The sequence below is a fragment of the Phascolarctos cinereus genome, unplaced genomic scaffold (assembly GCF_003287225.1).
Source record: "Phascolarctos cinereus isolate Bilbo 61053 unplaced genomic scaffold, phaCin_HiC Scaffold_3;HRSCAF=262, whole genome shotgun sequence".
Classification (NCBI taxonomy): Eukaryota; Metazoa; Chordata; class Mammalia; order Diprotodontia; family Phascolarctidae; genus Phascolarctos; species Phascolarctos cinereus.
Window position 1 is genome coordinate 206,883,414 of NW_027555736.1, and position 27,556 is coordinate 206,910,969.

The 27,556-nt window shown below is 43.0% G+C and overlaps 1 protein-coding gene and 1 pseudogene across 1 annotated transcript in view; both read left to right on the forward strand.

Annotated features, from left to right (window-relative positions):
* Nucleotides 1–27,556, forward strand: part of GPR68 (G protein-coupled receptor 68) — a 49,736-nt gene continuing 22,180 nt past the window's right edge. The window contains exon 1 of the mRNA XM_021000383.2: nucleotides 1–378. The gene's annotated coding sequence lies outside the window, so the exon portion shown is untranslated. The remainder of the gene's footprint in view (nucleotides 379–27,556) is intronic.
* Nucleotides 24,666–26,035, forward strand: LOC110217795 (large ribosomal subunit protein uL3 pseudogene; annotated as a pseudogene).

Genomic DNA, 27,556 nt, shown 5'->3' on the forward strand with positions numbered 1-27,556 from the left:
TCCTTTGTAACACTTTGGAGGTCCTTTGTAAAGCGCTAGATCGCGACATCCTAGGATGCTCGAGGGCTGTGTTCCGGTGGCTCTGGTCTGACTCCATCTATCTCTGGGTGTTTGGACCGAGTGTGGGAGGGAGGTTAGGTGGGCGGAGGGGAAACTCGAATGTGGGACAGCCCTATCCCGAGGCGCAGACGCTGATCCCCGGAGCTCAGGCATATGACGCTGGGCTGCTTCCTCCCTGGCCCGGAGTGAGCGTGTGTGTGATGTGTGCCTGCGGGAGGCACAGCCCGGCTGGCCGGCGGCTGCCCGATGCGGGAGGACTCTTCGCCGGACCGGAGCTGGGCGCGCGCTGAGCTCGCCTCCGCCGCGGGCCGCTCTCAGGTGCGTCTCCTTTCTCCTCCCAGCTCCACCCGTCACTTGGAGCCAGGCTTGGGGAAGGCTGGGGAGGGGGGAGGGAGGGAATCGTGCCTCAGTGATAGTAAGCCCTCCGGGCCACATCTGGGAGAGAAGACTAGTTTGAAAAAGTGTGTCCTCCCCAGACTGCCCCCCACCCTCCTGCAACACACCCGCCCCGGGAGCAAGAGATGGGGAAAGGCGAACGCACACTGCCACATGCACCCCGAACTAGGAGCTAGAGATGGGGAAAAGGCGCGCGCGCACACACACACACACACACACACACACACACACACACACACACACACACACACACACACACACACACACACACACACACACACACACACACACACACACACACACACACGACCTAGAGATGGGGAAAGGAAAGGGGCCTGGACCAGGGGTGCTTGGCGAGCAAGAGCATACTTAAGTCGTGCAGTAGAAGAATCTGCAGCCCAGGGAGAAAAAAGAAAATTGAGGCCGATGACCCCAAAAGATCAGCCCCTCACCCTTTCCCACTCTGCACTGAATCTAGCAGGAAGCCCCCTCCCCTTCTCAGATCAGCGGATCTGTGTAATGGGTCAAGCCGCAAAGCTGTTGGGCAGCTCAGCTGTGATTGTCAGTATTTCCCCCCTCTTGAGCTGGTGACAACTTTCCTCTCGGGTGCTTGGGGCAGTCATGTTTTCCCCTCTCCGGAGGCACACTGGCTTTAGCCTTCTGTTTAGAGAGCTTTGGGATTGTTATAAACAGAAGTGGGGTCTGGGTGGGGGGCCAGAGGCCAGCAGGGGTGGAGAAGGGTGCACAGTATAAATACAGGTGTGAGGACAGACACCAGCTCCATGAGCGTTCTAAGCCAGGATGGTCAGAGCATAGAGAGAAATGAGTCAATCTGAGTCCTTTAAAAGTAATCCCTATAAGGCAGAATTGTCTCCAGGTGTCCTTCAAAGAGTGCAGTTTCTTTTCCGTCTAAGGGGGACAAATGTTCCCAGGGGCTACTTCCTGTTGAAACCACTTGGGAGGCAGGGAGTCCAAGGACAAAACATAGATAATTCAACAATTTCATTTGAGCTGAGTTTCAGCCCCTACTCTCACTATACTTTTTTTCCCTTTTCTTCCTTTGTGTCCCTATGACTTAAACCCAGTGCCTGGCACCTAGTAAGCACTTAATAAATTCTTGTTGACTGACTGACTACATCATAGCATAGCCAGCCCTATGTCTAAGCAGAACAAATGATCACCTAGAGAGTGAAATTTCAAATACTCCAGGAAAGCTATTACAGTCCCTGTTCCCTCCTGCCTACCCCAACACATGTCATTTTCCTCCCTTCTTCCTGGCACCTGAAATGTCTCTGACATTTAACACTTTGGGTTGTGTTGCCCTCCCCTCCAGTCTCTGGATTTGGAATGTCAACACCCCTGGGGCGGTGGGGGGTGGGGGAAATCACATTAGATCCCTGATACCTTGACATAGTTCCTAGAATTGTAGATTTAGAGCCAGGGGGGACCACAAAGGGCTGTGTAGCTTAACTGCCTCTTTTTACAGATGAAACCAGGGCCCAACAAGTGAGTTGCCTAGCCTTACCCAAGGTTGTAGGATTTGAACCTGGGTCCTCCAAATCCAAGGCTTTTTTCGAGGGACGGTAGCTTTTTGTTTGATGTCCCTGCCTTGGGTCTCTTCCCTTCCTCCAGGCCGTCCTCCCTTCAAAGTTATCTTCCTAAAGCACAGCTGTGACCACGGCATCCCCTTCCATTCTCACTCAGCTCCACTGGTTTCTTATTCCCTCCAGGATCAAATAGGCCCTGTTGGTACGCGTCTATCCTGTTTAAGTGTTTTCTTCCCCCATTAAAATGAAAGCTTGAAGGTGGGAAGTAGGAGCCTTTGTATCCTCAACCCTTAGAATAGTGCTTGCAAATAGTAGGTGTTTAATAAATGCTTGTTGACTTGACCCACCCTGCCAGCCCTTAACAGTTTCCAAAGGACCTTCCATCAGTATTACATTTTATCCTCACAACAACCTTGTGAAGAGGTCAGGGCCCAGGGGCTATCTTTATTTTACAGATGAAGAAACTAAATCTCAGAGAGAGAAACTTATTTGATTAAGCTGATAGCAAGTAAGTGACAAAGCCTGGAGCAGGACTTAGGTCTTCTGATTTCTGTCTTTCATAGTTCTAAATGTTAAGTGCAGTAAGGGACTTTAGGATTTTTCATAGGATCATAAATTTATGTTTTGCAGATGAGGAAACTGAGGCACTGAGTGATTAAATGACTTGCTTAGAATCAAATGAATTCCAAGTCTTCCTGACTCCAGGTCCAGTGCCTTAACCTCTAGGCCATGACAGCTCTCCTTTAGACTTAGCCTTCTTAACAAGCCACCTTATTTAAGGCAGTGGAGAATAACTTGCCCACACCATAGTTTGAAAGAAATCTGTTCCCCCAGATAGGCTATGATAAGCCCAGCACTTTTCTTGGGGGGGAAGGAGTCAGACTCATCAGCTGGATCCAGGGAAATTAGCAACTCCTGGCCTAGCTCAATGAGCTCTACTTTTCATCTGCTCTACATTTCCCTGGGGAGGATTGTGTATCTGGGGCCAGCTTTCTAGTGGTCGAGAGTAATTGCTATTACATTTTATCAGGTTATTAGATGATGATTGAGGAAGCTTTGAGGGAGGAGGGAAGGCTGGTACTTCAATGATGGGAAGCTGGATTGTAGAGGATGGTGGGAGGGGACCCAACAGTTGACCATAGAGTTGGGTTGTAGTGGAGAGCAGAGAGGTCCCACTGGAGTTTAGACTTTAGGAGAGGAGGATCTGATAAGTGGCCTCCAGACTAGGTGTTCTTATATGAATCCCCTAGGGAAATGCTTGCAATAGCTTTCTGAACTTCCTGGCACAATTAAAGACCCACTTTCCTTGCCAGACCTACACCAGCACCTCCCCAGTTGTTGCATTGATTGGTATTAGGGGTTGAGTTACTTTTGCTGCTCCTCAGTCCCCTCCTAGGCAGCGAATTCCCCAAGGGCACAGACTGTGTCTAGACAATATTATTAATGCATTCATTCAACCAGCCCTTATTGGGCAACTTCTATTCAATTTAATAGAGTTCTGGTGTAGAGTACTGGCAGAACAATGGGATTTGGCCTCAAAGGACCTGGGCTCAGATCCCATCTCTGCAACTTACTACAGTGTATGACCCTGGACCAGTCACCTCACCCTCCCCCCCAGCCTCAGTTTTCTCATTTGTAAAATTAGAGAGTGGACTTTATGAATGAAGTTAATTGATTTATAAGCACTTATCAAGCAGGTCCTGTGCTAGGTATTGGGGATAAAGACAAACCAAAAACGGGAAAGAGCCCTGCCTCTGGGAGCTTCTGTGGCAGACAGGAGGACCTGGATAAGTAGACACTAAATAGATAGGGGAAAAAAACCACAGGGTAATGGGGGTGGGGGGAGGCGCTAGCAGGTAATGAGGGACTAGATTCCCGACATGGAGGATGGAGGATGGCTTGTGCTAAGACATCAAGGCAGAAGGTTGTGTTTGAGGATTAACAGGTAGAATAGTTTGCCTGGAAGGTGCAGTGTGTGAAGGAGAGTAATGTGTAATAAACTCAGAAAGGAAGATGCTCTCTTCCTCCTTCCCTCCTCCTCTCCCTCCTTTCTTCCCTCTCTCCCTTCCCTGTTTTCTCCCTTTCTTCTTTCCCTCCTTTCCTTCCTCCTCCCTCCTTTCCTCTTTCCTTCCCTCTGTCCCTTCCTTCCTCCCTTCTTTCCCTCCCTTCTTTACTCCCTCCATCTTTTGCTCTCTTCCTTCCCTCCTCCTTCTCTCCTTCTTTCCCTTCCTTCATACCTTCTTCCTCTTCATTTTTTTTTTTTAGGCAATTGGGGTTAAGTGACTGGCCTAGGGTCACACAGCTAGTAAGCGTCAAGTGTTTGATCTGAGGCTGGTTTTGAACTCAGGTCCTCCTGACTTCAGAGTCGCTGCTCTATCCACTGCACCACCTACCTGCCCCCTCTTCATTTTTTAAAAACATTTTTTTTTCTCTTCTGAGCTTGAGCCTCCTCTTTCACTCAAACTGGAAGGGCCTCAGTCCCTTCCCAGCCCCATCCCACTGTTGATCAGCAAAGGAGCATTGATCTACAAAATTCTAACCCAGGGAGGACATAGGTACAGGACCACATACAGAGGAGGTCCAAGGTGGCCTCAGATGGAGAGGCACTAGCAGCAGGGGAGATCAGGAAGGGCCTCCCGCAGATGGTGGGACTTGAAAGGACTTAAAATTTTTTTTATTAAAAATTTTTTATTCTGAACGAGAACATTTCCATATACACAGCAGAACCATATCCATTTCATACAAATTGCTTTTTTAAGCATATAAGTTCTAAATGTTGTTTTCAAAACTGCTGTTCGTGCTTCCTTCTGAATTTCCTTCTGTTCTCTTTTGTACATTTAAAACATTTAAATGGCCCCCTTTTTTTGGCATCACTATTACTAAACCCCACCCTAATTCCCCAATTAAAAACTGAAAGGAGGAAAATTCCTTGAAAAAATAAACATAGACAAACTGAATTCATACAATGATCATGTCCAAAACTAAGTCTCTCTTCCTGTACCTTGTGTCTATCACCCCTCTGTCAGGAAGGGAGTAACGTCTAATCATAGATCCTCCAGAGACATGGTTGAACATTTTGAACAAGAGTTTTTAAGTCTCCAAAAATTTTTTTCTTTTAAAAAGAAATGTTTTTATTGATGTATTTTTTAAAAATATCACCCTAATTTACCCTACCCTCCTCCCAGACAGTCATCCCACCTAACAGAATTTTTAAAGACAAAAAAGGAGAAAATAATAAGGGGAATTAATATGTGGAGTATATAACACTTATGGACCTTTCACCTCTGCAGAGAGTTGGGGCAATTCTCTCTCTTCTCAGATCTCTTCTTTGGGTCCATGTTCTTCCTTTGGGCCATGCTTTTTTTTATATTCACTTGTGATTGGGGGGGAAGGGGGGAGGGAGGGTGGTGCTTTCCATTTACATTGTTGCAGTCATTGTATATATTGTTTTCTTGGTTCTGCTTACTTCACTCTGCCTCAGTTCATGTAGGTATTTTCTTGCATCTCTAATTTGTCATCACCAATCAATGGGCATCTACTTTATTTCCAATTCTTAGCGATCACAAAAAGTGTTGCTACAAATATTTTGGTGGCTGTGGGGACTTTCTTCTTATCCATGATGTCTTTAAGATATAGCCCTAGGGGTATAGGCCTAGTAGTGGAATCTCTGGGATGGAAGGTATGGACGTTTTAGTCACTTTATTTGCACAATTCCAAATTGCTTTCCCAAATGGTTGCGCCTATTCACAGCTCCACCAACATCATATCAGTGTGACCATCCTCCCACAACTGCTCCAACATTGACACTTCTCATCTTTTGTCATATATATCAGTTTTCAGGCTGTGAAACCTCGAGGTTGTTTTGATTTGCATTTATCTCATTTTTAGTCATTTGAGCATTCTTTCACAGGGTGGTTAATGGTTTGCAATTTTTCTTTTGAGAATTGTTCCTACCCTTTCACCACTCAACTATTAGGAAATGGCTTTTGACTGTAGATATCTACTGCTATAGCTATATTATCTATATCTATAGATATCCATAACCATGGCCACATATGTGTGTGTGTGTGTGTGTGTATATATATATACATATATATACACACACACACATACATATGCATATACACATTTACATGTACACATATATGCTAATTGTTCATATAGCTTGAATACCAAACCCTTATCAGAGACATGTGATACAAAGATTTTTTCCACCATTCAGCCCTTTCCCTTCTTAACCTAGGCTCATTAATTTTGTTTGTGCAAAAACTTTTCATTTTCATGTACTCAAAGTTAGCTATTTTATCTTTTGTAATTGCCTTTGGCTCTTGTCTGGCTAAGAATCTATGTCCTACCTACAGCTTCTCTTCTAATTTTTTTAATATTATGCTCTTTAATGTCAAGGCCGTATATCCATCTAGAATGTATTGTGAAGTGTCTTGTAAGATACTGATCTAAGCCTAATTTCTCTTGGACCTGTTTCCAGTTTTCCCAGCAATTTATTAACTAAGGAGTTCTTTCCTAAGTAATTTATGTTTTCACAGCTTATCAAACATCAGTATTGAGTTTCATTGCTTCTACTTCTCTCATGGAGGCTGTTCAGTTGATCTTCCTCTCTGTTTGTTTTGGTTTTTTTAAATTAATTAATTTATTTATTTTTGTGAGACAGAGTTAAGTGACTTGCCCAGGGTCACATAGCTAATAAGTGTCTGATCTGAGGTCTGATCTGAACTCAGGTCCTCCTGACTCCAGGGCTGGTGCTCTATCCTTGTGCCATCTAGCTGTCCTTTCCTCTCTGTTTTTTAACCCATATCATATGGTTTTAATGACTGGTGCTGGTAGTGGAATCTCTATTCTCCCATTCCCTTTTTGTTCCTTCCTCTTTTGATCATGTCTCTTAATATTGTAGATGTTTTCTCTTTCCGCATGAATTTTGTTATTTTATCAGATTTGGTAAAGTATCCCTTTGGTAATTTGATTGGTATAGCATTAAAAATAGAGATTACCTTGAAGTTGATTTTCTTACCAATGTTGTGGACCTGGTATAACTTGTCTGAGCCTTAAAGCAAAGCAGAAATTCTAAGAGAAGGTGAGGGAGGAGAGCAGTATATAGACTGTAAAGGCAAGTCCAGAAAAAAAACAGGATTCTGCATACAGCACTATGCAAGGCACTATAGAGGTACAGACACGGGCAATTGAATGTGTCCAAAGCAAAAAACCCACCTATCTTCCAAACATCCCTTTTTCTGGCCAAAGCACCACCTTCCTTCCAGTCTCCCAGATGACTTCAGTATCAACCTTGACTCCCCACATATCCAATCGGTTGCCATTTTTTTGGTCATTTTTCTCCTTTCTCCCTACTCACATGCCCATCATTCTGAATCAGCTTTTCTCCAACCTCTTTCCTGGACTCTCAAAATAATCATCTAATTAATTAGTCTCTCTGCAAGTCTCCCCACCCCCCACTCCAGTCTATCCAGTCCGAGACAGGGAGTGGATATGGTTCTTGTTGTGTGACTAAACTGAATGATTAATGGTTCCAGATTCATTCATTTCTTGGAAGAAATCACTGGCCCACATATTAAGCAGGATGGTATTGTGGTAAGAATTTGGAGTTAGGTTCTGGGTTCAAGTTCTGGTCATCTGTATGACTTTGGGCAAATTACTTCACTTTTTTTTAGAGGTTAGCTTCTAAGCGCCATTCATACTCTAGACCCAGTTATGCTAAGCAGCCAGTGTCAAGCTACCATATCATAGCAAAACCCTCCTGTCTTCATTCAACACCTCAAAACCCCTTTGTTGAATCAGGAAGTGATTTTCTTGCCTTCCCCTGCCCTCCCTGAAAGCTAGAGTGAGATGGCCATCAGCTCTGAGCTAAGCACGCAGGATTCTGTGGAGAAACAAGCAGCTGGGAAGGGACTCTTGGCAAGAGGAAACTGAGACTGACCTCCTTTCTTTACAGAAGTGGGAGAATTATAGGTATGGCTAATCAGTCAGTAAATATTTATTAAGCACCTACTGTGTGCCAGGCACTGTGCTAAGTGCTGGCGATATGAATAAGAAAAAAACGAAACCGTCTCTGCCCTCAAAGAGCTTAAATTTCCTGTGCTGTGACGTACTGAGACACGGTACCAAAATTCAGGCAACTGCTTGATATGGTGCCAGGAGTCAGGAAAACTCATCTTCCTGAGTTCAAATACGGCCTCAGATACTTACTAACTGTGTGACCCTGGGCGTGTCACTTATCCCTGTTTGCCTCAGTTTCCTCATCTGTAAAATGAGCTGGAGAAGGAAATGGCAAACCACTCCAGTGTCTTTGTTGAGAAAACCCCAAATGGGGTCAAGACCAAAATGACTGAACAGCAGAGAAGTCTTTGGTGGAAAATCTAAATACCACACGGAGGCCCCGTTCGGGCTGACAAATGCTGCTGGAGAAGAGAAGTACCCGAAGAGTTTAGCACAGAGAGAGCGTGTGGTCCCACTGAGTCAGAGCCGTCTTGTGTCTTACGAGGGCCTCACTCTGCTCCAGACGCCAGAATCCCTCCTGCTTTGATGCAGACTTGAGCTGATTCTCCAACTGCTTTGGACCAGGAATTCTTAACCTTTTTTTGGTGTCACAGCCCTCTTGGCAGCCTAGTTAAGCCTATGGACCCCTTCTCAGAATAATGTTTTTAAGTGTGTAAGTGAAAATAGACGTTTGCAAAGAAAATCATATTGAAATACAGTTATGAAAATATTAAAACAAGAAGTTCTTGGACCCCAAGTTAAGATTACTGGCACTGAAATCTTCTTTGGGGGGGTGCTTCAGGCAAGCAGCCGCTGGCACTTTCTGTGCTGCTTGCCTTTCCAGGCACATTCTCTTTCTGTCTCTCCTTCTGCCACCCCCTCCACCCTACCCCACCCTTTCTGTCTCTGTTTCTGTTCTCTCATGTTCTCTCCGCCACCACTCTACCTCTTTCCATCTCTCTGTCTCTGTCTCTCTGCCTCTATTTTTATATGTCTGTCTCTCTCTCTTCTTTCTCCCCTTCTCTCCCTCTCTCCATCTCGCTGTCTCTGTTTCTATCTCACTTCTGTCTCTTTCTCTGTCTCTCTTTTCTCTCCTTTCTCTCTCTGCCACTCTTTCCATATGTTTCTCTCTATGTCTCTCTCCATGCCTTTCTCTCTCTTTTCTCTCCATCTCTTTCTGCCTCTGTCTCTTTCCAGCTCTATCTCTGTGCTTCTATCTTTTCATCTCTCTCTGTCTCTGTCTCTTTGCTTCTGTATCTTTTCATTTCTCCCTATCGCTCTGTGCCTCTCTCTGTCTCTCTATCTTTCTCTCCCTCCCTCCCACCTTTTATGTTTCTCTCCATCCCTTTCTCTCTCTCTTCTCTCTCTTTTTTCTCTCCCTTTCTTTTTGCCTGTGTCTCTTTCCATCTCTATCTCTCTGCCTCTGTTTCCATCTCTCTCTGTCTTTCTGCTTCTATATATTTTATCTCTGTCTCTTTTCTCTCTCTCTTTTCCTCTCTCTCTTTCCATCTATATCTCTGTCTCTCCTTCTATATCTCTCTCTCTATCCCTTTCTCTTTTCTCTCTCTTTTTCTCTCCCTCTTTCTCTTTCTGCCTCTGTCTCTTTCCATCTCTCTCTGTCTCTCTGCCTCTGTCTTTTCATATCTCTCTGTCTGGTTATTCTCTACGGCTGAAAGGAGGGCCACAGAGAGGAAGGATGTTAAGACACCAGGGGCTCATTGTGTGGGTAGGCCCATCCAACTTAATTTGTATTGTCCCTGTCCTTCACCTAGCAGCTGCAAAATTATGACAGCCAATTTAGAAACTGCTGTAGCTGCTTGCTGCTTCAGGCCTCCTTAAATAGAATGGGGTTAATTATGCCTCTCCTGTTATTTCCGACCCAGAACCTACAATAATTCTGCCAAGCTGGGCTGTAGATGAACTTCAGAGTTTCCAAGTAAATAAATGTTCTTTGGAGCCAGGAAATAATGTTGTCACCTAGGAGTGAAGCAGCTCGGTTTTCAAGCACCTTGCCAGTGACAGCCCTTGAATTCAGACAGCAAACCTTATCTTTGTTAAAGCACTTGGGAGATTGTTTAAAATGCTTAGAGTACCCATCCTCTGTCTACAATAAACACGTACAGAAAAATGATAATAACAGCTAACAGTTACATAGTGCCTACTGTGTGCTGGGCACCATGTTAAGTGCTTTACAATTATTATCTCATTTGATCCTCACAACAACCCTGGGAGGTAATTGCTATTATCCCCAACTTACAGATGGGGAAACTAAGGCAAGCAGAAGTGAAAAGATTTGCCCAGGGTCACACAACTGATAAGTTATTTGAGACAGAATTTGAACATAGGTCTTTCTAACTCTGGGCCTGACCCTCTGTCTTCTGCACCACCAAGCTGTTTATAGGACCTAATTCACCTACCTCTAGAACATGGGACCCTCAGAAAAACTACCCCAGGTATAAAGGGCTCTCTTAATTTACATATATTTAATACCATAGCTTATGAGAGCCTTCTGATATATTGACATCTACTGGTCAATCAAATAATATAATCATTAGTTCAAAGCAAAGGCATTTAATGAAATATCATAGTAACAGAAATAGCAAAAACAAAATTCTTACATAAACCTGAGGAACCCCCAACAATTACAAACGCTATCTGTGGAAAGAGTAGACATGCATAGGGTTCACAAATGGGGACACACACAAGAGGAACACAGAGCCAGGGGCTAAACGTGAAGGGGCACATGTATATAGAACATTTGTGGAGGAGCAACTCTTGTCCCAATGCTGTAGGCCCTGATGTCTTTTGCTCTTGTGTGGGCCCGCATCAGGCTAACACATTATTTTTCTAGTGTTCTCTGCTTCTGTGTGAGTGTGCACTTAATGCATGTGTTTGCACATATATGCGTGTCTTTTTTTTCCTGGGCAAGTCGCTGCACTGGTTTCATGGTCTTTTCTGAAATGCTCCTGAGAACTGACTTGTGACTTTCACCCCCTTCAGGCCTCCTGCCACCCACCTCAGTTCCAGGCTGATAGGGTGTGTTGACTCGAAAGCCACTCTCTGATAGAGGCAGGCTGAAGCTCTTTGGTGAAAGCTATGAGCTACCACATTCAGTCAAGAAAAGTCAGGCAGGATGTACTTAGCCTAAGATTAAGTATTTCCTTTAACCAGTAGGTCTGGGGCTAAGATTTCTGTTACTTATCTGACTTAAGGTTAGAAATTCCCAAGATCCTCTCTGTCTTGCCATGTAAATAAATTTAAGGTAGGGGGGAAAAATGACAAGAAAATTTAGCCCAGGTATCCTACCTTTATTGTACATATCTGTCCACTACTGAACACTATAGAAGGGGTTCTTTTTTAAAAATTTTCTCAGTTATGTGTAAAAATAATTTTTTCAACATTTAAAAAAAATTGAGTTTCAAATTCTCTTCCCCCCTCTCTCTCCTCCTCCCTCCTTGAGAAGGCAAGCAATTTGATATACGTGTGCAATCATGCAAAACATTTCCATATTAGCCATGTTACAAAAGAAAACATGGACAAGAAAAATAAAGTTTCAAAAGTTTGCCTCAATCTGTATTTAAACTCCATCAATTCTTTCTCTTGAGGTGGATAACATTTTTCACCATCAGTGAAGGGATTCTTAATATGAGGTCCACAGATCTTCTAGGAATTTGTGGATAGATTTTGAGGGTTCTGTGAACTTGAATGAGGAAAAACATATATAGTTACTAATCTCTAACTGAAATCTAGCATTTCTTTTAATTATTTAAAAATATTATTGTACAAAAAGGTACATATGTTTTAGCAGAGTACCAAAAGAGATCCTCGAAACAACATTAAGAATCTCGGCTCTCTTTGACCAGTGGAATACTTTTCTGTCTCCTTGTGAGATTAATGAAATTAATTTCTTTCAAAATATTCTACAAGAGCGGTTTTCATAAGTCATTCCATGCTTCTAACTCTTCTGCCTTGATCCCAACCTCCCAACTCAGGCCTAATTAACAAAGTAGCACCCAGCATATTAGAACCAGAAGGGACCTTAGACATGATCTAGCCCATTTTACAGAAGAGGAAGCTGAGTTTCAAAAAGGGGAAGGGACGTGCCCAAAGTCACATGGTTAGTGACAAATCTGGGGCCTGAACCTGCTTCCCAGTCTATCAACATGGAAAATAAGATGCTTTTCATATGTCACCACACATAGAATCAAGCACTGTAAAGCAACTGAGAGACAGCTGATTAGTCTAGCCTTGTCATTTCGTAGATGAAGAAACCGGCTCAGAGAGGAATGCTTCGTTCACAGCCACACAGCTGTGGCAAAGCTAGGAGAAGCACCCTGCTCTGATGTACTTTCTGCTGCTTTATCGTTATCATCATCATCATCATCTCACATTTATATTTTGTTATTGTTCAGGCATTCAGTCATGTCCGACTCTTCGTGACCCCGTTTGGAGTTTTCTTGGCAAAAAATACTAGAATGGCTTGCCATTTTCTCCTCCAGTGGCTCAAGGCAAAGAGACATTAAGTGACTTGCCCATAGTCACACAGCTAGTGAGTGTCTGAGACCGGATTTGAACTCAGGTCTTCCTGACTCTCAGTTCTGTGATCTATCCACTGAGCCACCTAGCTGCCTCTCACATGTATGTATTACTTTTCATTTGGCAAAATTCTCACATTATCTAATTTGATCTTTATAACAATGACCTGGTGAGGGAGTAGGTCATATCATTAGTAGTCTCTCTATTTTACAGATAAGAAAACGGAGGCTCAGAAAAGTAGAATGATTTGTCCAAGGTCACACAGGTTGGAAGTAACAGAGCCAGAATTCAAATCCAGATCTTCTGACTTCCTGGTCTAATGTTCCTTCTACTGCCCCGCTCAGCATCCCTGAACTGCAGAGCCAGCTAGGTTTTCTCCCATATGAATGCATACCATGAATCTGTTACTCTCAGCATTATTACATTTAATTACCATTTATTATGTGTCCTAACCAATACCACAATGAATAGAGTAACTCACCTTTAGGGTTACATTGAGTGCCGCCCACACCCAGAGCCTGGTTACATTTCTCAGGCTGTAGCTTGAGCAGCCTCATACCAGAAAGACTGAATTTGATGGGCTGGCTGAATCTCTGTTACCTAGGATGGGGGACATGCAAGAGTGTTTCAGATACTTTCCTGCAGGCATGTTTTTCTTCATATGGCACTCAGTTGTGATGGGTTCAGTGACTCCATGTCCCTAGGTATCATTCAGTTATTTTTCAGTCGTGTCTGACTCTTCATGACCCCATTTGGGGTTTTCTTGGAAGAGATACTGAAGTGGTTTGACATTTCCTTCTTTCTCCAGCTCCTTTTACAGATGAGTAAGCTGAGGCAAACAGGGATAAATGACTTGCCCAGGGTCACACAGCTAGTAAGTATCTGAGACCAGATCTGAACCCATGAGGGTGAGTCTTTCTGACTCCAGGCCTGGCACTCTATCTAGACTATGCCGCTCTGCAGTCATAAGACCTGGGTTCAATTCCTGATTTGGTCATTTTCTACTTATATGACCTCTGGTAAGACATTTAATCTCCCTAGGTTTCAGTTTCTTCATGACAACCAGTGGCACAGTGACTATAGCTGAGAGCCTGGTGTCAAGAAGGCTTGAGTTAAAATCCTTAAATCCAGCCTCAGAACCTTACCATCTGTGTGACCCTGGGCAAATCATTTAACCTCTATCTGCCTCAGTTTCCTCAATTGTAAAATGGAAATAATAATAAACACCTCCCTCCCAAGGTTGGTGTGAGGATCAAATGAAATGATAATTGTCAGACTTAGCACAATGCCTGGTCCATTGTAGCTGTTTATTAAGTGCGTGTTTCCTTTCTTTCTTCCTTATATATAAAATGTGAGGGTTAGACTTGATAACTGCTAAGGTCCCTTCCAACTCTGAATCTGAGATTATGTATTTCTACTCCAGGTGAAAGAATTCCTAGTTGCAACTCTGCCTCCAGTCTCTTTATGTCTGTGTTGTGTAGTGCAGAGAACGCTGGACTAGGTACCAGGTGGCTGGGTGTCTAGCTCTGGGGCTTTCTAGCTGTGTGGCCTCAGGCAAATTCCCCTTTCTGCCTCTCTGTTTCATCTTCATTGAAATGAGAGGTCTTGACTCATTCACCTCTAAGGTCCCTTTTAGCTCTTACATTCTATGATTCTATGAATATGTGCCATCGAGACCTTTATCACCTTTTGTCAGGTGCCTCCCAGACCTATATATATAGCCCTAGTTCCTCTCCTGAGCTATAATCCCATTTTACCAACTGCCTTTTGGATGTTTCAGACTGCATGTTCGATAGGCAGGGAACCATCTCCAGTTGTCCTGATCTATATCTTGTCACTGGACCCAGATGGCTCTGGAGGAGAAAGTGAGGCTGGTGACTTTGCACAGCCCTGCCTCACTTAAATCCAATTCATCTGCAAGTCATGGCATCACCTCCCTGATGCCATGGTCCTCTTTGAGAACGAAGGACAAACAACAATCCATGGGCATCTCAGACTTACTGTGTTCCAGAAGAGAACTCATCATATTTCATCCATGCACACTCCTTTTCTAAGCCCCCTCTTTCTCTTTTTTGTGGGGGGAGGTACCATCATCCTTCCAGTCCCTCAGGCTTGTAAACCCCCAGAGTGTCTTTGATTCCCCACTCTCATCCCCCACGTGTAGTGTCAGTTACCAAATCTTGTCATTTCTGTTTCCCAACGTCTATTGTGGACCCTCGCTTCTCTCCAGTCAGATAGCTTCCACCCGATTTTGGCCTCTGTTGTCAGCTATTGCAATAGCGTTCAGTCTCCCTTCCTTAATTCTCTTCCTACTATCATCCACCTCAGCCGGCCACCAGTGATTTTCCTGAAGCATAGATCTAATCATATAACCTCCCAGGGGTATGCTGGTAAAAGTTTAACTCTGAACCAAAACAATGTACCATAGGACACACTTCTAAGTTATATTATTAATGTTTTCTTTATCATTTTCTTAAGACACTCAGCAAAACAGTGAATCAAGCCCTGATCTACACTACTCTTTAAATTCCAATGACTCTGTTACCTCTAGGATCAGATATGAATTCCTTTATTTGGCATTTAAAGTTCTTCAGCTGCTGGGAAGCCACCCAGGTTGAGGATAACTGATGGGCCTCAAATCTGTTGGTGAGTTAGTGGGTATCTACCCCAATCGTGTGAAGACTTCCCTTGGTGGAATGGACAGCTGAGACCAGTTTGGGAGGCTGAAGCAGGCGCTGTGCAGTGCTTAGAGCTTAGTCAGACATCAGAGATGCCAAGGTCATCCACTGCATCCCCGGCTATCACCAGTCATGTTGACTTTCAGCTTGCTACTAGACTCCAGTGACTCAGGAAGATTGACTTTATGCAACTCTGTCTCACTTAAATCCAATTCACACACCAGTCAAGACATCCTCCGTGATGTCATTGGTCCTCTTTAAAAATGAAGGCTAAACAATAACAATGCAGTTCTTCAGAACCTGACACTCGCCTGCTTTTCCAGTCTTATTACACATTGCTCTCATCTACACACTCTTTGGTGTAGCCACACTGACCTTCTTGCTGTTCTTCACACACAACACTCTCTTTCCTGTGTTTATCCCTTCGTCCCAGCTGTCTCCCACATGGTGCCTGGAACATAGTAGGTGCTTAATAAATGCTTATTGACTGACTGAATGACAACAGTACTCTCTCTCACATCTTCCTCTTGGAATCTCTGGTTTCTTTCAAGACTAAGATAAAATAGCACCTTCATCAGAAAGCCTTTCCTAGTCCATTCCCCATCCCCCTTCCTATCCTAGGTGATCTTACATCTGTTTTAGATGTCTTTTGCTTATACCTATACATGTGAATATAATTTCCCTTATTAGGATATTAATGTCTTGAAGGCAAGTTCTGTTTAGTTTTTGCCTTTGTATCCTCGGTGACTACCATGCACAAAAATGTGTATGTGTGTGCATGTGAATGTATATGTGCATATATAAAAATATATATCTATCTATCTATATATATATATACACACACACACATACATATATATATACACATACATATATATACACACATATTACATATACACACATTTATTAATAATGCATATACTGCATGTATTTATATATACAAATATATGTAACATATGTATTTATATATTTAAATATATAATATATGCATTTATATATTTATGTGTAAGTTTATGTATGTAGACATACACACATACCCTGATATGTATTGTGTATATTCTCTGTTTATCTGTGGACATGTTATCTCCCCTTAATAGAATGTAAGTTCCTGGAGGGCAAGACCTGTCTCACTTTTGCATTTGCATTCCCAGCAGCTGTCACATGCTAAGCCTTTAATAAATGCTTGTTGACTTATTTGATTGAACAAGTGGTATGGAAGATATCCAAGAAAAATATGGTGTCAACAACTCCATTCTTTCTGATGAGGCGGAAGACCAGCAGGTCTTACCATCTACCCTGGCACTACCTCCTAAGATCTTCCAGCCTGGATCAGCTGCCCTGTCTCTGAGCCCTGCCAATTAAGTCAAGTTAACAAGCATTTATTAAGTGATTACAGTGTGCCAGGCACTGTGATAAGCAATGAGGATACAAAGAAATCCAAAAGACAATACCAATCCTCAAGAAGCTCACACTCTAATGGAGGAGACAACGTGTAAAAACACTTGTACAAACAAGATATATACAGGGTAAATTTAAGATAATCACAGAGGGAAGGCACTAGCATTAAGAGGGGACCATGAAAGGCTTCAATAAGAAGATGGGGTTTTAATTGACACTTGAACAAAGCCAGGGAAGCCAGAAGGTACAGGCAAGTTTGGAGAGCATTCCAAGCCTGTAGGAGAGTCAATGAAAATGCATGGTGGTGATATAAGCTACTTCATCTATACTCTTAAGAAATAAAAGAAAGAAGAAAAGGACCCATACAACATACAAAAATATTTATAGCTGCTGTTCTGTGTGATGCTGCTCTTGTGATGATGTAGAAGTGGAAACTGAGGGAATGACTATCAATTGAGGAATGACTGAGCAAATTGTGATATATGATTGTGATGGAATACTATTGTGCTATAATAAATGATGAAGGGGATGGTTTCAGAAAAACCTGGGAAGACCTGTATGAATTGGTGCAGAATGAATGAGCAGAACCAAGAGAACAATCATACAATAACAGCAATATTATAAAGATAATCAACTTTGACTTAGTAACTGATCAACGAAATGACCAATCACAATTCTAAAGAAATCATGGTGAAACATTCTGTCTACCTTCAGATAGTGAGCTGATGGATTCAGAGTGCAGACTGAAGAATATTTTCTTTTCTTTCTTTCTTTCTTTCTCTTTTCTTTTTTGACTTAATGCAGGAATTTGCTTTGTTTGTCTATATATATATATGTAATAATAGGGTTTTTTTCCCTTGACTTCTCAATGGGTAGAGAGAGGAACGGAGAGAATTTAGAACTGAAAACAAAATTGAATTTTTAAAAAAAGAAAATGCATGAAGATGAATTGTCTTATATGAGGAACAGCAAGGGAGGTCAATGTCACTGGATCATAGACTGTTTGGAAAGAAATCAAGTAGGAAGCAGATTGGGAAGGTAGGTGGGGCCAGATTGTGAAGAATTTTAAAAGCCAAATGAGATTTTATATTTGAATCTGGGGGTAATTAGGAGCCTTTATAGTTTATTGAGAAGGGTGGTGATATGATCAGATCTGTATTTTAGGAAGATCACTTTGGCAGCTGAGTGAAAAATGCACTGGAGTGGAGAGAAACGTGAGGCAGAGAGACCAATTAGAAGGTTATTACCATAGTCCAGGAATGTATGGCATTTAAAAAGGTTTGAGACAATTAATTTCTGGGGATTTTAGCCATTTTATTAATAATGCCAGCATTTTAATAAAAGGATGGTCATTTGGCCATCTCTCTCTTAGACCCAAGACAGTCATAGTGGTGGGCTCATAGTTTATATGTCCTTGGAAGAATAAGTGTTACCCAGGGTGGGAATCAACTCTGATTGGTTAACAATTAATGAGGGGTGGATTTTACAAAGAGAAACGGACTTACTCCAATGAGGGGCTGAGAGTGACATCATGTCATCCTTGGACTGAGAGACTATCTCTATACCCGCCAGCCTTGGGTAATGTAGACAAACGGGTCTATCTCCACCCAAGCTTGATAGAATGGAATTCACCTTGGACTAGAGATTCCTTGAAAGGTTGGGTGGGGTTGGATAGAGGAGAAGGTTAGCTCAACCTTCAGAGACTGAGGTCTTGAAATGAAGATAGAGAAAAGGGGGAACTTTAAATCCCCCTCAAATCATTAGTGAATCATAATCATTTCTCTCACATGAAGTGATGAGGGTCTATACCAGGGTGGTGGCAGTGTCCCAGGAAAGAATGGGGCACATATGTGAAATATTGCAAAGGCAGAATTAACCACACTTGACAATAGATTGGATATGGGAGGTGGGGGTGGGCGAGAGAGAGTGAGGAGTCAAGGATAATACCCAGGTTATGAGCCTGGGTGACTGAGAAGATATTGGTACCCTCAACAGCAATAAGGGAGTTAAGAAGAGGAGAGATTATGGGAGAAAAGATGATTGTTTCAGTTTTGGACATGTCAAGATATCCATAGACAATTGGAAATTCAAGACTGGAGGACAGGAGAGAGGTTAAAGCCGGAGAAATAATTCTGAGAATCATCTGCATAGAGATAATAGCTGAATCCATAGGAACTGATGAGCTTGTCAAGAGAAATAGTGGACAGGGAAAAAAGAAGAAGGTAAAGCACAGAGTCTTGGGAGATACCCACAGTTAGCAGGTGCAACCTAGATGAAGATCTGGGAAGAGATGAAAAAGGAGTAGTTGTGGGACAACTGAGTGGCACAGTGGATAAAGCACCAATCCTGGAGGCAAGAGGACCTAAGTTCAAATTTGGCCTCAGACACTTACTAGCTGTGTGACCCTGGGCAAGTCACTTAACCCTGTGTGGAAGAAAAGAAAAAGTAATAGTACTAGTAGTAGTCAGACAGGTAGGAAAAGAATGACAGTATTGCAGAAAACTAGGGAAAAGAGAATACTAAGAAGGTGATCAACAGTGTCAAAGTCTGCAGAGAGGTTAAAAAAAAGGATGAACGTTAAGAAAAGGACATTAGAATTGGTAATTAAAAGAAAGAGAGGAGACATATAGGACGATATCTAATAGGGAGAATTAGATCATGTAAAAGTTTCTTGAGGATAAGGGAGCTCTCCTTCTCCCTAACCCTCTGAAAACTTTGTCTCATATTTCCTATAGAATTACAAAGAAAATATTCAAATAAAGATATAATTTTTTCCCCATCTTAGTTCACAGACCCCAACTTAGTAGGCTTGTACCTAAAGTAAGACCTTTTACTATATGGAGGATTTCTGGGAGGCCCTGGACAAAGACTAGTATAGACTGAAAAAGCATGAAGGGGTTGTAGTCGTCTGCCCCATTAGAATCAGGGCTCACAAAGATGAGATCATGAATCCATTGACGTATGGAGATATTTCAAGTACTTTCCTAACCTAAGGCTGATGTCATAGACAGCAATCTCTGGGTATCCCTGGAAAATCCTTCAGTGACCTTTCAGAGACAGATGTCTCATAGGGTTGATTCAATGTGGTAGCCCTAAATGGTGTTAGATTTTTGTATTTTCCTAGGAGGTAGAAAGCAGAGGTGGCCTATACCTGTGGGAGCTCTTTTTTGTGTTGCAGCATCATGGCACAATGCTTTGAACACAGCCACTTAATAAGTGATTATTGAATTGAATTAAGATTATCACTATCATACATCTGGATTTCTCTTAATTTGGCTCTGTGAGGTAGTGTTAGTTTGCATAACTACAATAATGTATTCTAAGCTCATATTTAAAAGAAGTTGTTGATATCTTTTGTTTTTATATTCACTTTATTTCCAAGTATATCCCTTCCCTTCCCCTCCTTTCCCTAGCAAACCATCCCTCGAAAAAAAGATCAAAAAGGAGAGTGAAAAAAGCGATTCAGCCAAAATCACCAGCACTTCAGCCAGGTTTGACAATATATGCAGTGTTCCATACCCAAAGAGGTCTCTCACCTCTGCAAAGAAAATGATTTTTTACCAATCTCTTTCTAGGGTCCAGGTTTGGTCATTAAAATCATAGTATTTACTTTTTCCTTTTTTGTTCTTCATCCATTTATGTTGTAAAGTCATCATGCATATTGTGTATAGTTCTGCTTACTTTACTTCACATGCTTCTCTTTTTTCATATCAGTCATCTTATAGTACAGTAATATTATTCCGTTGCGTTTGTGTGCCATAATTGGTGTAGCCATTCCCCCAGTACATGGACATCTGTTTTGTTTCTAGTTCTTTGCTATAAACATTTTTAAATTCACATTTTAAAACAGAGGTTCTTAACCTTTTTTTGTAAGATGGACCACTGGCAATCTGGTAAAGTCTATGGAGCCCTTCTCAGAATAGTGGTTTTAAATGTATAAAATAAAGTACAAAGCATTACAGAGGAAACCAATTATATTGAGATATTGTTATTAAGATATTTTTTAAAAGAAGTTCAAGAACCCCCAGGTTAAGAACTCCTGTTTTAAAGGGAACAGAGTGAGGAAGATGGGCAAGTTTTCTTGAATCTCTGTGCATTAAGAAGGGTAATGAAGCTTTTCATTCAGGATCTAATAATGGCTACCTAGGTGGAAAAAGCACAGGACTTGGACTTCAAAAACCTAGATCCAAATTCAGGTTTGTCTTTTTTTTTTTAAGACAAGAAAATGCTATTACAATGGAGGGGAAATGGGGGAAGGTGAGAGGGAATGAATGAATCTTATTCTCATAGGATTTGGCTCAAGGAGTGAATAACATACACACTCAATTGGGTATGGAAATCTATCTTCCCCTACAGGAAAATAGGGGAGGAAGGGGACAAGTGAGCAGGGGGATGATAGAGAGGAGGGCAGATTGGGGGAGGGGGTAATCAGAAGCAAACACTTCTGAGGAGGGACTGGGTCAAAAAAGAGAATAGAATAAATGGGGGGGATAGGATGAAGGGAAATATACTTAGTTTTTTACAACATGACTACTATGGAAGTGTTTTGCATGACTACACATGTATAACCTGTATTGAGTTGCTTGCCTTTTCAATGAGGGTGGGTGGGGAGAGAGGAAGGGAGAAAATTTGTAACCCAAAGTTTTAAAAACATACGTTTAAAAAAAAGAGAACCTGGGGCAGCTAGGTGGTACAGTGGATAGAGCACCGGCCCTGGAGTCAGGAGGACCTGAGTTCAAATGTGGCCTCAGACCAATCACTTGACACTTACTAGCTGTGTGACCCTGGGCAAGTCACTTAACCCCAATTGCCTAAAAAAAAAAAAAGAACCTAAAAAATTTTTTTTAATTTAAAAAAATTTTTTAAAAAAGAAATTTGTTGGGGCAGCTAGGTGGTACAGCTACTGGTCCTAAAGTCAGGAGGACCTGAGTTCAAATCCAGCCTCAGACCAAACACTTGTCACATACTAGCTGTGTGACTCTGGGCAAGTCACTTAACCCCAATTGCCAAAAAAAAAAGTTTGTTGATATCTTTTGTTTTTATATCACCTAAATTTTCCCCTGCATCTGTCTTGCTATTTTCTCCCAGAGAGCCAGCCTTTACAACAAAGATTTCAGATTATTCTTCTTAACAGCTATGTGATCCCAGGCAACTCACTTCACTATTCTGGTCCAATGTTTTCCACTTTGTGAAATGAAGAGGCTTGGACTAGATGATGTCTAGGGTGCCCTTCAATTCCAAATCCTATGATGTTAATTCTCTTCTCTGAACCTTAGTTTCCCCATCTAATAAAATAAGAATAATATTTGCACTACCTTTCCCAGAGAGTTGTTATGAAAAAATGATTTGTAAACCTTAAGAGCCATATGCAAATGTGATATTATTATTAGTTAAGTAGGCTTACTAGAACTTGTCCTGGAAAAAAAAAAAGGAATATTCTGCCTTCACCTAGATAGTATATATGCTACCAGCACTGTGCCTTTCATTCTTCCCCTCCCCTTTGCACCATGGTACTGTTCCTTAGTATATGCCTCTAGTACAGAATTCAGCATCTATCCCCTGTTTTATGATCAATTTGCTTTTCTTGGCATGGTCACTTTAAATTTGGGTTTTTCGTAGCTCATTCATTATGGAGGAATGAACAGCTGGGTGAAAAGCACAGGGTGATTTTTAGGTCTATGGATGAGTGGAGTTAAATAGTTACCACCTCATTCCTTGGTGTTTCCTGGCAGGTGGTTACTGGGGTAACAAGCCACGCTGCCAGCAGATTGGAGGCATCCACATGATTGAGTCTTAGGTCTGGGAATGGTCAGCGTCATGCTGTGGGATTTGAAAAGCAGAGAGGACTGTGTATGTGCATGTGTGTGTGAGTGTGTGTACAGAAGATGCTGAGGGTGCTGGGGGCCAGCTAACAGCTTCTCGGCTCATGTGTGGTAGCTGTCAGAGAGAAGGGAGACCGGAGTATTGTGCTGGACAGAATGTCTGGTACAGCCACAAGGTCAGCTGTCAGCCGTGACTGGAGTCATCCTAGCCGGGAGATCTCAAGGTGTGTGTGTGTCTGCGTCTCCTATTTAATGCTGTGTAGCTCAGGGGTGGGACTGAAAGGGTTGACTTGGGAAGCGCAGTTGTTAATTTGAGTTCTCTTTTTTGGGTTCTGACTCTGCCTTCTCCCAGGGGGTAAAAATTTTGTGGACTACTGTCCACTTACCATACACCAGGAGCTATTGCTACCCAGTGTTGGTGGAGGTGGGTAGGGCACTTATGACTACCACAGTGGAAAGAACACTGACTCTGTAGCCAGAGGTCCTAGGTTCAAATCCCCCTTCTCTCACTAACTGACCTTGAGCAAGTCACTGACTGCCTTGGCCTCGGTATCCTCAGCTGTAAAATGAGGGGGTTGGGCAAAATGGCCTCTAAGGTCCCTTCTAGCTCTAGATATATGATCTTCAAGAACACTTAACACAGAGGCAGAAGACTAAGGATCTAAGTTCCTGCCTTATACTAGTAACTTACTTATGACCTTGGCCACTTAACCTTTCTGGAACTCAGTTTACCTCTTTCATAAAATAGGGATAATGCCGGCCCTGCTATCCTCCCAGGGTAGGTGAGGGTACTAGTTGGGACGGCATGTGAAAGGGTATTGGAACAGTTAAAAGTGTAAAGCTCTTTTATTCTCCACATTCCTAAAGGTGATTTCATTAATCGTCTAAGGGGAAAGGGGAAAATTGAGTCACCAAAAACACTGTTCTTGGAATCTGACTTACATTCACTCCCTGAAGGAGAGTCCGGGCCATTCAAGAGGCCTTTTTTTTTTTTAAAATATATAGGTCTTTTAGAATCGAAAGCAGTCTTGTTCTGAGTGTATGTCAGGCTGAAGGGAGGCTTAGAGGGAAATTCTCCAGCACAGTAAGTGTCGGGGAGCCCTTCCCCAACACCATGAGTAATGTCTGTGTGTGTGCATGTGTGCACCGCAAAGGAAGAGGGCTGATGACTAAACCATTGTTTAAGTGACGTTTGGCGTCCATACATCTCTGACCTGCCACATTACAAAGGAGGGATGTGGGTTCCATTCAAGGATCACTTACTTATTAAGCACCTATTGCATGCCAAGGCCCTGCCTGAGCCACTTGCTACCAGAAATACACAGCTAGATAGCATAACAAAGAAAGTTCTGTAGGAGTTTAAAAAGGAAACAGTTGACTTTTAGGTGAGGGGTTGTTGGGAAAGGAGGGAGGAGGAAGGGAAGAAGGAAGGCCTCATTAAGGAATTAATCACTAAACTGCCTCAGAGGAATCATGGTGTAGTGTTAGAGGACTCCATCATCAGGAAGGCCTGGGTTCAAATTCTGTCTCTGATACTGGTTGTGTGACACTGGGCAAGACTCTAACCTCTCAGTGCCCCAGGTGCCCCTTTAAGGTTCTAAGTTTCAGACTAGCCACTTCTCTGCATTGGTGGAAGGAGTTCCCTACAATGACAACATCCTAGGGATGGACCAAATCACAAACTTAACCTGGGCCTTGAAGGATGAGGAGAATTTTAGCAGGCAGAAATGGGAGAACAAGACTCAATCCTAAAAAATTAAACAGTCTATGCCCTCAAGGAAGAAAAAGGTGAAAATAAAGAACACAGATAAATACAAAAAAACTTTTTAATCCAGACCCGGAATTTCACTGGTATAGAAAGTGGAGGGGTGGGTCCCTAAGGGGGAGCATGAAATGAACCTAAGTGGATTGTGGCTCAAGCCCCAAGGAGTGTGTGACCCACCAGACTTTGGGAAGATGGGCAGCATCCCACCCTATGCTCCATAGCTAATTGTGGACCTATCTTTAGCACAACTATTCCGTCCTCTTCATTGTTCCCATGCTATGCCCTTTCCAGTGCTGACCCTGGTGTGGGCTCCTCAGGGCAGTTATAACCTAAACAAACCCAGCCACCCACAAAAGCTATAAATGCAAAATTCTTCTCCTAACCTTATTATCCTCCTGATCACCTTGTGAGTGCTTCAGCCATGACTTAGTTCTGCCCACTGACCCCCTACCCTCTACTCCTTGGGTCAAGACACGATGAGTAGCTTTCTCAACTTGCCTCGGTGGCAGCCGCAGATACAACAGCAGCAGCATGGCCTGCAGGAAGTTCTCTGCTCCCAGGCATGGGACTCTGGGCTTCCTGCCTTGAAAGAGAAGCAGCAGGCACTGGGGAAAGGTGAAGAGCTTCCCCAGAGATGATCCCACCAAGCCTGTACACCTGACAGCCTTTCTGGGCAATAAGGCAGGCATGACCCACATTGGTGAAGAGGTGGCTAGGCCTGGCTCAAAGGTCAACAAGAGGGAAGTGGTTGAGGCTGTCGCCATTGTGAAGACGACCCCCACAGTCATTGTGGGCATTGTGGGCTATGTGCAAAACCCACGGGGCCTGCAGAGCTTCAAAACCATCTTTGCTGAACATATCAGTGATGAACGTAAGAGGCGATTCTATAAGAACTGGCCTGAGTCCAAGAAGAAGGCCTTCACCAAGTATTGTAATAAATGACAAGAAGATGTAGGCGAGAAGCAGCTGGAGGAAGACTTCAACAGCACCAAGAAGTACCACCAGCTGATCCACATCATTGCCCACCCCCAGAGGTGCCTGCTCCTGCTGAGGCAGAAGAAGTCTCATCTGACGGAGATCCAGGTGAATGGTGGCAGTGTGACTGAGAAAGTGGACTGGGCCCACGAGAAGCTGGAGCAGCAAGTGCCCGTGTCCACCATGTTTGGGCAGGATGAGATGATTGATGTCAGTGGAGTGACCAGGGGCAAGGGTTACAAAGGTGTCTCCAGTCACTGGCACACAAAGAAACTTCCCCGAAAAACTCACCAAGGTTGGCATAAGGTGGCGCGTATCAAAGCTTGGCATCTGGCCTCTTAGCCTTCTCTGTGGCTCAAGCTGGTCAGAAGGGCTACCACCATCACACCGAGATCAACAAAAAGATCTACAAGGTAGGCCAGGGCTACCTTGGATGGCAAGCTGATCAAAAACAATGCGTCCACCAATTATGATCTGTCCAACAAGAGCATCAACCCTCTGGGAGGCTTTGTCCACTACGGTGAAGTGACCGATGACCTTATCGTGCTGAAAGCCTGTGTCGTTGGGACCAACAAGCGTGTCTTCCCCGCGGGACAAGATCGACCTGAAGTTTATCGATACCACCTCCAAATTTGGCCGTGGTCTGTTCCACACTGTGGAGGAGAAGAAAGCTCTCATGGGACCACTCAAAAAAGAGCGTGTCTCGAAAGAAGAAGCTGCCTGATGTTTCCAAACCAACTTGGAGCTGGTGGATTCTCAATAAATTTTTCAAAGCTAAAAAAAAAAGAGAGAGATGGTAAATAGAAGTCCTCTCCTTACCCCCTATACACACACACTCGCATATGCGCGCACACCCACACATGCAGATGCACACATGCTTTTCACTTATTTGGTAGGAGAGAGTGAAAAGCAAAGGGTGAGCAGCCATGGACAGGCTTTGATTACATTACTTTTCTTTTTAGGAGGCAGCTGGTGGCACAGTGCATGGAGTACGAGGCCTGGAGTGAGGAAGTTGTTGTTCAGTCATTTTTCAGTCGTGTCCGACTCTTCATGACCTCATTTGGGGTTTTCTTGGCAAAGATACTGAAATGGTTTGCCATTCTTTTTCCAGCTTATTTTACACATGAGGAAACTGAGGCAAACAGGGTAAGTGACTTGCCGAGGGTCACACAGCTGGTAAGTGTCTGAGGCCAGGTCTTAACTTACCAAGAAGAGCCTTCCTGACTCCCGGCCTGGCACTCTATCTGTTGTGGCATGGAATTAGGAAGATCTGAGTTCAAAGCCAGCCTCAGACACTTACCAGCTTTGTGATCCTGGGCAAATCACTTAACCTCTGTTTGCCTGTTTTCTCAACTGCCGAAGGAGGATAATAATAGCACTTACTTTGAAGGGCTGTTGTCAGGGTCAAATAAGATATTATTTGTTAAAGCATTTAGCACAGCGCCTGGCACATAGGGGGCACTGTAAAAATGGTTATTCCCTTATTTACTCCTTCCAAACCCACTTGACTTCCATCTACCATCCTTCTAGACTCCTTTTTCTTGGCTCATCATGAAATTGAAGCCATTCTTTCCTTTTCTTTCTTTTTTGGTATGAGGCAATTGTGGTAAGTGACTTGCCCAAGGTCACACAGCTAGTGTCAAGTGTTTTAGGCTGGATTTGAACTCAGATCCTCCTTGAAACCATTCTTTTCAAAGTTGCTTATGATCTCATAATTGCCAAATTTGGTCATCTTTCTTGACCTCTCTGCAGTATTCGATACTATTGACCATGCTTACCTCTTGGGTACTTACTGTCTCCTCTCTGGGTTTTTGTGACACTACTTTGTCTCTTTTCTCCTCCTACCTCTTTGATCTCTCCTTATTCTTCTTTGCCAGATCACCAGCCATATCTTGTCTCCTTATGGTTGGTATTCCATAAGGATCTGTCCTGGGCATTCTTCTCTTCTCACTGCCTCTCAGTTGGTGAATCCATCAGCAACCGTGGGTTTAAGTATCATTTCTATATGGTGGACACTTAGATCTATTTATCCAGCCTGAAACTTTTCCCAAAACTCCTGTCCTATAATACCAACTGCCTGTCACGGGTCATTTCAAACTTGAGGTTCCATAGACATCTCAAAGTCAGTATACCCCAAACTGAACTGATTATACCTTTTGCCCCCAATTGCACCCATCTTCTGACTTTCCTTATTTCTGCCAAGGATACCACCATCTTTCTAGTCACCCAGGTTTAAAACTTTAGTGTTATCCATGACTCCTCACTTTCTTCACCCTACTTATCTACAAGTTGCTAAATTTTGCCATTTCTACCTCCATCACATATCTCATGTCTACCCCCCTTATGTCTACTTGCATCTCATCTCACTCCTCT